Here is a 12,584-nt window from a genome sequence, read left to right on the forward strand (position 1 = left end):
GCATGCAGATTGGAGGATGTGGGATTTAGTAGTGTGCAACCTTTATTCAATGTTTTAACATAACTCATCAGTGTGTAAACATAGGGATGGGATCTGCATCTGTGTTTTATGTGTGCAATGTCTGATCTCCGTTCAGACTCCGTGCAGACAGTAGACTGTTATTTTTAGCAAATAACAGTTACCAGCTACCTTTAAGAGATTTCTAAGAACCATCCTCCCTTTAAGAGATTGAGCTCCCCCTGGTGGTGGAAAGTGGAAATTGCATTGATTCGACGTGCAAGGCCTGGAATGGAACCCTGATTGCAGGTTGGACGGAAACTTGTGTCCTGCCTGCACAGGGGTCATTTGGCGCAGGGTAATAGCACATCACACTACCAACGCCCAAAACCGGCCCCTATCCAATTGTTTCTCCCCCCATATTATCTGGTCATTATCACATTGCTGTTTGTGGGACCTTCTGATGTGAAAGTTGCCTGCCGCATTTCCTACATTGCAACAGTGACTATACTTGAAAAGTACACCATTGGCTGTAAAGCATTTTGGAACTTCCTGAGGTCATGAGAGGCATTATATAAATGCAAGTTTGTTCTTTCTTGCTATCTTTCTTTCTATCTATCTATTTGTTTCTTTCTTTCTTGAAGATTTCTAAAAGATGCATGGGAATAATGCACAAAGGAAACAGATTTATTAATACCTTTTTGTTAACCATGCTAAATGAAGGAATTTGTCAAAATGAGGGCCTAGTTTGGATCCATGATCTGTGTTGAGTTAGTTGATCTCAGTGCAAATGATGGTAGGAGTGCTATAATTGGCCTCATTGCATTTGGGCATAGGAGCGGAAAAATCAGCAAGAGTTCTCTGTTCCTTATTGCTGTCCAGTAACTGCTAGAAACTATGTTTGCCTGGGCATTGGGTAAGGAGAGGATGGGTCTTGACTGTGATTACCCTACAGCAAATATCCTGCCAACACTCATTGTCCAGGCTTACTGACAAAGATTAGTCATTTTATAAGCTAGTGGAGGGTTGTTGGCACTTTAGGAACCATGGGATGAGCCAGCACTTTCAGGAGAGAAGGGGGGAAATTGAGGGAATCATTTTATTTTAAATCACTGATTAGCTACTTTAATCTTATTAATTGCTTTAATTGGAGAAGTACACCTTGCCATCATGCTTATGATTAACTGTACAAAATACAAAAGAGTGGTCAACACCAAAATAAACATTTTGCTATATGTAATAATTGGGTAGTAACATTATCGCAGAAAGAACAACTCTACTCTCCAGCCAGGGATACACAGGCACACTTATTCTTCTGTAAATCTTTCTTGAGTGTTTTTATTATAATATAGGTAATTCTTTCATTTTTAGTAGTAACTTTAATATCTTTCTATGACTGCATACAGTGCAGGACTGCAGAGTTAACAATGCCTTTCTTGGAGCTTACCTCAGCAACTTTAACTTCAGTATTAATTATCTGTGCTGTTTACTACACTTGGCTTCCCATTTATTCTCTGTCATCAACTATCAACACCAATCATTGAGATTTATTTCACTCATTAGATAGTCATTCTGGTTTACTGATCTGACTTACAAACCAAGGTACTATGTCCTATCTTTTTTTTGCAAACATCTTGCTTGTTTTCTGGTCCTATTTTGTTCTCCAGTGCCTCTCGTTTTATAAACACTTTACATGCTACTTTCTCAGCCATTCACAGTGCCTTTTGAGCACCAATACATTGTCCTTTATTCCTGATGGCCCTATTGCATTTCAGTACAGATGGTAAGATATTTGTATACCAATATATACACCTTGTGTAAAATATATATTTTCATATGCTCTTTTTTAGTTCACTGACCTTTACTGACTTTCCATGGTGCTGTATGCCATTTAGAGCCTACCATGCTGTGTATAGTTATGGACTATTTCATCCATTCATTCATCCTTTTGACCTTTTATGATGTTATGCACTACTGCACTACTTATGGCAAAGACTGTGGTTATTTTAAAATTCCAGTAATTATTTTTAAGAAACAGTATACTTATAGCTACTGATCTGGATTTCATAAAATTGGTTTTTACCTCTATATAAGTGCATCTTCTCCATCTTCCTTTCTCCAGGTCTTCCCATGCCATCTGCCTTCACTGGATGAGAGGCCTGCTCATGCCATTCTAACTGGCTGCTAAGAGGTGCATGAATTTGGCCCTGGGTGACCTCTCTTAGATGGTTCCTCTCTCCCTGTGGGCAATCATCAAACATCTGTTCACTATCTTTGCAGATTATTGGAAATTCATACATGTGAAATCACGGATATGATCCAGATACCTATCATACGAACATACGAATTAAGAGCAGGAGTAGGCCATTCGGCCCCTCGAGCCTGCTCTGCCATTTGATAAGATCATGGCTGATCTGATTGCGACCTCAACCCTACTTTCCCGTCTACCTACTATCATGCTGTAATGTTAAGGTACCACATATTAGGGTTCAAATGTGTTGGTTCCAGTACAGTGACCTGTTCTCTTTCCCCTTATTTAATAATAGCAAACCTTCACATATATTAATAAACTGATTTCAGGTTTCTTGGATATGGCTCAATAGATCTGGGTTAGAGCAAAATGGGAGCAGGATATTAAAAGTTTTTTGAAAGGGTGAATAGGAGGAGAGTTGGACTGTGTCCACAAACTGCCCTCCTTCATTTGTTGTAGTGATAGTCAATTTAAATTACTGAACTAATTTTGTACCTATTGCTTAGTAACAATTTCTAACATCCGTTGGAAGCAATGTAGACAAGTGGGCATTTTATTTAACTTTTTATGCTATTGTCCAACAAATTAGCAATTTGGGAAAATACAACTTGATGAGATTTAATTTTTAAATAGCTGGAACTTATACAAGTCTCAAGGTGATCTACTTTCTCTGAAGGTATCTGATAATCCTCCAGTGTCAGTATTAAATAGGCACTTACTGACATAAGCATTCCAGTAATATTTTAGTACACCGGAAACACATGGACTTTCTGGTTTTCAAATATTTGGCCAATAATGCAGTTTTATATAGTTCATGTGTTTACATTATATAAACTATGAAGCATTCATGTGCAATCTGTTAGTATGGATATATTAGTGTAACATATAAAACACAACTTAGAAAAGATGAGTAATATGGTACAGTATATAATAGGTGCTCTGTGTGTAGCTCCAACCTCTTGGCTTTGCAGCTGATTCTTTGGTCAATGCTCTTGTTGAGTAAGACTTCACACCTGGGTTTCATTTATAACTTCTCGCTTATAATTCCCACTTATAAGTTCATCTCACCATATATGTTCATTCTCTCCATATTAACATTGGCAGTTTTGTCAGCTGGAAGTTATTAACTTGGGTGTGTATTTTATTTATTTCAATTGTATCTTTAAGAATCTCATACATAACTTTCAATCAATATATGTCCTAACTTTCCATGATAGGGAGTGAGGATTGAGTGAGTTGGAGTGAATCTCATTTTCTTCCCTTGGTCATCTTTTTCAAGCCATGGAAAACTTTTTCTTTCAAGTCCTCACAGCTGTGGACCTTGAGTTGACACAAGCAGTGATTTGTTGTCAAGTTCTTTGTGTCCTGTGGATATTTGATAACCAGATCCTTCCCATTCCCTCAGCCCAAAAAGTTAACCATGCATTTTGATCACATTAATGAAAAGGACATCTATGCTTTGGTCTGTGAAATGGGCTTTGCAGAATTTTTGTTGGGCTATTTTAAGTAGGTTTTGTGCACTTCACTGCTGGATGAACCCAATGTTCGCTATTTACATCAATTTAGGCATTTGAAAAGTCTGCAAATAGGATTTTACAGCATGATTGTCCAGTGTCCTTTTATTAATGAAAATTTTGAAAACAAAATGATGTGCAACCACCATATTAATTTAGGTCTATTATTTTCTGCAATATAGAGGCAATTAACTCTATATTTGTATAAAGATAAAAACAAGCCCCGTGCCCTGTGCCCTGTGCTGGGCAGCCGTGTATAAAACTTCAGTAAATGTACAAGAACCCTCTTTATTTTGATCGTGTCATGTTAATCATTCTATTCTGAATAAGCGTCACCTCGAAATCAGTCAGTGAGAAATTTCAGAATTATCTCTGTGTCTCATACACTATAAATGTTTGTGCCTTATCAGTCAATTAGATTAAGTCATTGATAAGTTTGATTCTGTGACTTTTGATGTCAATCTACACAAACTAATGTGTTTAAAACTTTTTGATAATACAATCGATACATTTCCATTTAAATACTTACAGTCATTTGAATAAAAACCCATTCATTTTAAGAATGTAATTTAGTTTGTGCTGGGATATGTGTATTACCATGAGTGAAATCGATGTTCAACCTTCACATTAGTTTATATAGTCACAGTATTCTTTCTTTAACAAAAAAAGAAACACTTCATGAATGTCACCCAGCTTCAAAACAAATTGTGAAAATTAAAACAAATGGTTACTTTTCTGCTTGTTTCAGCCAATCATGGAATAATATTGAGAATGGCTGTAAGGGGTACAATGAAATGATGTCCAATCCCTTTTGACTGAGTTCCCTGCCATACTCCTATTTAATGGGCGCTACCCCATTTCTCTGATCTCTCTCTCCCCACTTCAATTCATGATGTGGAATTCATCAATTCAATTAGTCCTCATTCCTTTTCATTGATTGTCACCTCCATCACTTTCCTTTGCCTGAAAGTGTTGAAGGAGGAGGAGGCCAGGAAAAGAAAACAGACTGTATGATGTCCAGGGATCTTGCATGAAGGTGAGAGAGCCCGTGTTACAATCATGAGGGAAAAAAATGTGAGACTTTTCTTTTCACAACCCACCCCCCCCCCCCCCCAATTTTATCTCCCTTTTTCCCTTGCTATCCTGAAGGTGATGACTAATGCTTGGGTATTGTTTCACAGATACGAGCAGCCCTCCAATACCTCATCCATTTTTAAATTGCGAGCCTTGCGCAGTATACTATTCAACCAGGTGCCAGCTGTTCCCACTGGGCAATGGCAGCAGGCAGAAGCTCAATTGGCTTTCCTGGTGAAGACCTCCAAGCCCTCCTCCTGGCAACCACTCTAGCGCTACATGCCCTCAGGAGGCACTTAGATTCAGCACTAGGATAGGAGATAGGAAGGCATGGTTAGACGTGAGGGGGAATCATAACGCTAGGAAAGAGTAGGAATTCTTATAATTTAAACACAAAATTGTTTTTCTGTCAATAAATATACTGTGCAATTATCTTGTGCTTTCCTACTTCTGGTCAAAACAATCTTTCAGGAAAGGAGCACTCATTTATTGTGGACTTCTTCACACAGGTGATGCTTCATTTCAAAGTCCTGTTGGGCCAAAGAGGTCTACTGTGGTGTCATCTAGTAGGGTGGATAGAAGAAGGTGAGGCTGAGGTGTTGTCACCCCAGTTGCTCAATCAATGAAGACGTACTACAAAATCTTCCCTCTGATGCCCCATGTAGTGACAGATGAGGACGCAGCCTGGTTTGCATCACAAATGAGCTGGACGACCTGGGAATGGAACCCCTTAGTTGGCACCTTCAGTCTCACGTGTATGCCATGGTGGCACTCTGTACCCTGGGGAATCCAGCTATCCTGTCGAAGTTGCTGACTCTGTGCTTCTGCTGCCTGGGGTTGATGCCCATGTGGAAGAATTTGGTTGCTTTATGAAAGAGGGTGCCCTTCACCTGTACAATACACACACTGACAGCTCCCTGGCTAACATTGCCCAGATATCCTATGGTTGTTTGGAATGATCTGAAGCTGTAAAAGTTGAGGGCTGATGTCACTTTTGTGACACTTGAGCAAGTCTGCAAATCTTCTGATATTGAGATGCCCAATGGTATCCTTGGAGAGGGGCACCCAGCATATGCACAGCTCCATGGAGAGGTCTTCATAGGACTAGTGCAGCCTGTACATGTTGGTGTGCTGCTGTCAGCCATTCTGCCTGATATTCCTGGCCAGGAAGAACTGCTGCTGCACCTCCTCCTCCTTTCTGATGACATAGAGTGATATACCCATGGAAAAAGCCATTCCTTTTCCGAAGTCAACCTGAGTGTGGGTTTGGAGGTGGAGGCAGGCTTCTAGTTAATAAGATTAATTATGATCTGGTGGTGGCCTAAAGTCTAAAATCAAATAGTAATAGTTTCTTGAAAAGATTTGGGGAGGTACTCATATAGGTAAATGAGAATTATCATTATTTTTGGAACAAAGTTGTTTTAATGTAGGACATAAATTAATTAAAATTATTTTGCTGAAGTGGTAACATGAAGTATGACCTTTATGTTGGATTTTTTGTGTAAGGATTTGGTCTCCTCCCATTTCTTTTGCCTTCCGAGTTAGGTCTCAGCATCTACTCAGACATCCCAGCAGTGCGTATCTCCTTAGATATCACCCTCATTGCCATTATAGGGCCAATCCACCAGAAGATATAGCATGACAGATGTGAGACCTAAATGATGAGCTGAACCTAACCGATCTTCACATCCACACTGGTTCATCTATTTTTGCCACCATCACAATCTCTGTAAATGATGCATTTTGATATTTATGGTTGCTATTTATGGACAGTCACTTTCAAATAGATAGAAATCCTTAAATAATTGAATGGACTTAATAGCTGTCCACGAACTATGGTAAAAGAGTGCTGTAGCCTAAAATAAAACTTTATTAAGAAGAAATCACTTTCATGAACACTGTTTGGGAAACATTTTCTGTTCGTTTTCAAATGCTCAAAATAACTACATGAATCCTGTTTCTTGCTTTGAAACCGTTAGGACAAAAATATCACACCGCATTTCTGACTCTTGCTTCTCTCCAAAATGCATTATCTTGGCACAGCTGGTAGCAGTCTTGTCTAGATGTAGTTAAAGCATTTTTTGCTTTATGCTGTACATTTCTCTACTGATAACAGCATAATATCCCCCTTAAAACAGGGGCATTTTTATTCCAAATCATTGTGCCCAGTGGTCATGTCATTTTTAATGGACTACTTGTATGTTCTGGTGAACTAGAAACATAAACAATCAATGCTAATCGAATCAGACCCTAGTTTCTTAGGAACACGAGAATTGCTAGACGAAAAAAGACAAAAGTACATCTAGTTCACCTTCTACCATCCTGGTAGTCGCATGATACAATGATAATGGAGTTGTTGACTAATCATATCAATCAATCTCTATCAATTAATGTACAACAGACCCAGAAATGACATGAGGAAAACCCCAGTGATGGAGAGCTTTGGGAACGATAGGTCCAAAGTCACTTTTTTCCTCCCAAGCATTCTACACTTACCAAATGTAATGTCTCAATTTACTTCATTCCACATTATTTCCATGGACGAGGGATAAAGTTTGAGGTGGAGCACTATAGGGATATTGGACACAAAAAGCAAAGGCAGGAGACTTTGAGAATCCAGGCATGATGCAAAAAGTTTCAAAGTTTCAACTGGGAGAGTGGAGGAAATCAAGAAGCCGAATGAAAGTCAGAACTGGGGGCACAAATTGCCACAGTGGCAACATGACATGAAGTAAGTGACCAGTAGAGAAAAGCAAAACATAAATGGAAAAAATGCTTTACACTTATTACAGTTCACTAAATATTATCACACTGGGCCATGTGAATGGGGAAAAAAGCTGTGAACTAAATTGCTTAAGTTGCTGTCATGCCTAGTGTGGGAATGTGCAGGATACATTGGTCGATTTTAACTCTGGTGGGTTTCGAAAGTGCAGAGGGTAGAGCGAGTGTGAAACGTATTAAGAGAAAATTTGAGACCCAGGTTATTTTAACTCCCAGGCCTCATTAACGTGTTGCCAGTCCACTTTCCGCCCAGAAAGGGCAGGGACCGATTAATCCTCCCAGACCCACAAAAGAATATACAAAAAGTTACCTGTTTGGGCCTCTTCATTTTCCCAGCATGTCCCAACTCTTTTCAGCCTGGCAGGAATGTCACGGCAACTTTCCCGTTCAGGCCTGAGTTAAAATCGCAGTCCGAACCCGAAGATGTAATCTGCATCTTTAAATAAGGACCCCATCGGCCTTGGGTGAGCAGCTTAGCCGCCTGTCCAGAAGCCTGAGTAAAAACTATGGTCAGTGGGATGCGGGCGGTTTTGCAGCAGGTGAGTAACCCAGGGCATTTTAACTACCCACCCGCGTGATGAGTTAAAATTGCCCCCATTGTCACAGTTTCATAAATTACTGCTTATTGTAGTGACAACTTGACATGCATTTGAGATGAGGAGGGGGCTAATATTGTTGGCAGCTAGTAGTGGTGATATGGGTGAGTGAAGAAGATCCACAGGAACAGCAACATAAAATCACTAGTTACTTCTGTAGGAAAGTGATTATATGCACAAAAATATTGGGCCATTATCTGCTGTGGCAGAGCATCTAACGGCTTCTGCCGTTAGTTAGACGTGCCTTTGCAAGTTTAGGTTTTTACATTTTTTGCATGGCAAGTTGCTAAAAGTGCAAGCTGAAGGAAACAGGGCAAGCAACTGTATATCTCCTTAATCAATCAGATTGAAGGATTGTAAGGAAGTGTAGATTAGAGTGAGTGAATTCAATATCAAATCAAGTACAGAAAGAGAAATAAAGAAAGCGAAAGAAAGATTGGATTAAGACAGAGAGAAAAAAAAGAGACAGAAAGGAAAAGTAAAAAAAAGTTAAAATTTTAAATTTAACATTTTTAAAGTCTCCAACAATTAAAACCTGAAGGAATGAGATGCCACACTTTTAATAGTTAATTTTCAGTGTCAGAGAGGTTGTTTGACAGCAATTCACATTTATCACGTAATTAAAAGGGAACTTAGACTGAAATGGACAAGATTTAACTATCTATGGTGAGTTTAGTTCGTATCTACCACGAAAATACAGGAACTCCACGGCATTCAATGCATTTCAATGGTGAGGCAGACAACGAGATGCCATTTTTGCAAAACTAACGCGGAGCGGCGCATCTCGGACAACAACTTCTGGATATCCGCGTTTAACCGCGCATCTGCCCCTTGCCTAAAGTTGCTGTATCATTTGCGCATAAATAACAGCTAGCGCCAGTAACCTTGCCGTTATTTTGACAGCAAATTTTGGCCCATTATGTTCAACGTTGTTTCATGACAGACAATTCATTTTGCCTCCTTCTTCATTTTTACCATGCCTAGTCCTACAGTCAGCAAGTGACTCTCATTTGATTTATCTTTTAAACCAAGGAGGAAAAAATATTTTTCTGGACCAAGCTCCAATGGACATGAATCATTTCAAAATGTTCCTGTAAATCCCAGAATTGCTTGTCACACATCCGTTATATGCCAGTCTAGTTATAGGCAATTTTTTTGCCTTTCCCAACTGTTTGAATTTAATAGAATCTTACTGTATTTTTCCTTTTTGCCAGTTTTCTGCTACTGTATTTTAATCAGTCTCTTTGCTTTTAATAATGCTGAAAGAGATAAATTTGAATCAACATGACACTAAAAGCTCAGTCTCTCTAATAAGGTTATTGGCACTGGCTCCTGCTTTTTTTTATGGTTATATCTTATGCTGCGTTATAGGCCATTCCTGGTAATTTGCTCCTCGTTTCAACAGACAAAACTCTGTTCCTGAGAAACATAACGTGAGCAAAAAACAATGTAACTTATTTTTTTAATAGTGGATTTTGAGGAAAAAGCGTGAATTCTTGAAAGAGGTATTGAAATTTAAAAAAAAAATAATGCCCACATAAATTCCACTGAAATAATCTGCTGCAAGTTTAAAGTGGAGCAAACATTTGATAAGAAGTGTTACCAACATGGTATTGTGCAGTTCCTGGTTTGTGTCCCATGCTGATGTCCTTTCTTAAATATTTCAGTAGCTGGATTCGTGATCATGTGATATGGACAGCCTTAGCTTCAACTCCAAACAAGGTTTCAACATGGGTGTTATTAATTATTGCAATTGCTTCCAACTGAAGTGTCAAAAGTCATTGGAGGGAATTTTAACCCCTGAGACGAGCAGGACAGTGGTGGGGGAGGGGGGGTAGATTAAAAATTTCAAAAATCTGAAAACTGACCCCACCCTGCCCAAAATGCGCCCACTTCTGGTTTTAACGGAGATAGATTGGGGGGCAGGCAAGTAAACTGCTCTTGAGAGGTGGGTCAGTAATGTAAATATGTTAATTGGGTTACATGCCTCAGAATTTAGCAGCCATTTGGATTTAAAGGCTGCGGGCCGGGGTCCTGGAGCTCGGGAAACCTGGCAGCTGAAGGGAGGTGAGAACGGCTGGATCCGGCAATTAAGTGCCTTTCCAGGACTTCAAGTAGGCCAGGAGGAGCAGGAGTGCTTCCCCTCAGTTCCCCAAGCAAATCTGCCGCGATCTGCCTCCCTCCCCGAGATCAGCACTTCATCCTCCCCAAGATCGGCACATCAGCTCCCCCACGATCTCCACTCCCCCACCACCGTGATCTCTTCCCCCCCCGCCTACCCCCGCGATCTCTCCCTCCTTCCCTTCCTCCTCCACTTCGCTCCCCGGCTTTGGCCTTCTAGCACAGGCCTTACCACCTGACAGCCAGTGAGCCAGCCTCTCAATCTGGCCAGCTGCCAGTCAGGAAACAGAGAAAAAAAATTCAAATGAGGTCCTGCCCTTAAATTCGGCAGGACCTCCACGTTCCCCGCATTTCTGGGTTTTCCCGGATGCTACAACCTCCGCCGTTCCCTCCCCACCTCCCCGTAAATATCGGGGCTATTGTTTCTTCCCCTAATCAGGAATTTAAAGTTCTTTCTTTTGTTTCCATTGTAGCTGTTACTTATTTCACACACCTGTGCTCCGTCAAAGCTGCAGTCTCTTTTTGCTAATAACATTCTCATCAATATTAAAAGCAGAAAATACTAGGGCCTAGGAATTTGGCCGGCAGTGCCCATTTTTCGGGCACTAAACAGCCACCTAAACCTCCAACACACCCGCCCACCTCCTCACTCTCCACCAATAAACAGCGAGCTTCAGTCAGTAACACCCGCCCACCTTCTCACTCCCCTCCAATAAACAGCTTACAACAAGGAAGTGCACGCGCAATTACGTGTGTCCCTGCTGTGATCAGGAACATGGTGCATGCTCACATTTTGTTCCAAGATGACATTCTTGATGATAAGTGTTGGAACCAAGTCGATTTCCATGGCAGACTTGGTAATCCAATATCTGAGGCAGACAGCACTACTGTTGATTGACCAACCAGCCATGTTAATTTATGGGATGAGGAGGGATAGATTTGTCATTGGGGATTAGCATTCTTTCCACTTATCCACAGACAACCCTGTAAGCCAATGATTTAATTCTTAGGCTGGTCTGAGCTGGACAAGCACTTTGAAGCTTTCCTGTGCTCTGTGTGAATTGTAGCTGATAACACTTCAGCAGTAATTCTGCACACATTTGGGAGTCCTTAAGCTTTGGCTCTTGCCATCATGCAACTAAATTCCCTGAGTTTAGATAAGCGGGGTGTGTCCATAAGGGAGAAAGTGTCATTCTATATTCACAAGTGGATACTACTTAGGGCTGATTTTCACCTGGTTTATTCCTGAGGAAGACTTTGTCCTGGCCAACATTGCTTTCTCAACCAACACCACCAAAACAGATTAGAATATATTGTTAATCTGGATGCCAGACAGCTCCCTCACAAAGTTAGTCTCAGTAACTACATGAATCCACTTCCCCTAATGCTATTATCAGCTCTCACTATTTAAACGTTGATGCGGACAATGAGAAAGGGATGCAAAAAAGGTTTTATGTGCCTACTCTACAAACAGAATCCATACACTACAAGTCACTGTGTTGGATTATTTGAATACATTTAAATCAACAACCATTAATTAGTCTTTACAAAAGCCAACTTGCACCAAATCTGTTGAAAAGCATGTTGATCAGTGAATATCAATTGCCATGGAAGAACATTGCAATTTTTAAAATTGAATATAAAACTAAGATTGTGTAACTTTAGTGCTGAGCCAAAGTTTTCTATTACCTCAGCACTGAAAAGTCACCATTTAAAAATACAATTGGGTTTACAATCTGCTTTTTAAATCAGGTTTTATCCTAAATGATTTAAGTATTTTCCTGTGGACTTTCCAAATTTGTTCCAAAAAATCCCCAAAGTGATTATCAAAAGCAAAATACTGCGGATGCTGGAAATCTGAAGTAAAAACAGAAAATGCTGGAGAAGCTCAGCAAGTGAGGCAGCGTCTGTGGAGAAAGAAACAGAGTTAACGATCGAAGACAGAACAGCGTTCTGACGAAAGGTCTTCGATCTGAAATGTTAACTCGGTTTCTTTCTCCATAGATACTGCCTGATTTGCTGAGCTTCTCCAGCATTTTCTGTTTTAACCCAAAGTGATTATGTTTAGCTTGTGATCAGAATTTCCCTAAAGAATATTGTGGTGAGGGCTGAGTGTTTATCACTCAACAGCTAATCCAGATTGCACTTTAAAAGTCAGAACCATGTTCAAAGCTGAAGTGAAGTGAATCACAATTGCTTTTCATTTTTCATACAGGATGGCAGCTTTACTGCGAAGGCGTGAGAATGACA

Source organism: Heptranchias perlo, chromosome 8 (assembly GCF_035084215.1).
Source record: "Heptranchias perlo isolate sHepPer1 chromosome 8, sHepPer1.hap1, whole genome shotgun sequence".
Taxonomy (NCBI): Eukaryota; Metazoa; Chordata; class Chondrichthyes; order Hexanchiformes; family Hexanchidae; genus Heptranchias; species Heptranchias perlo.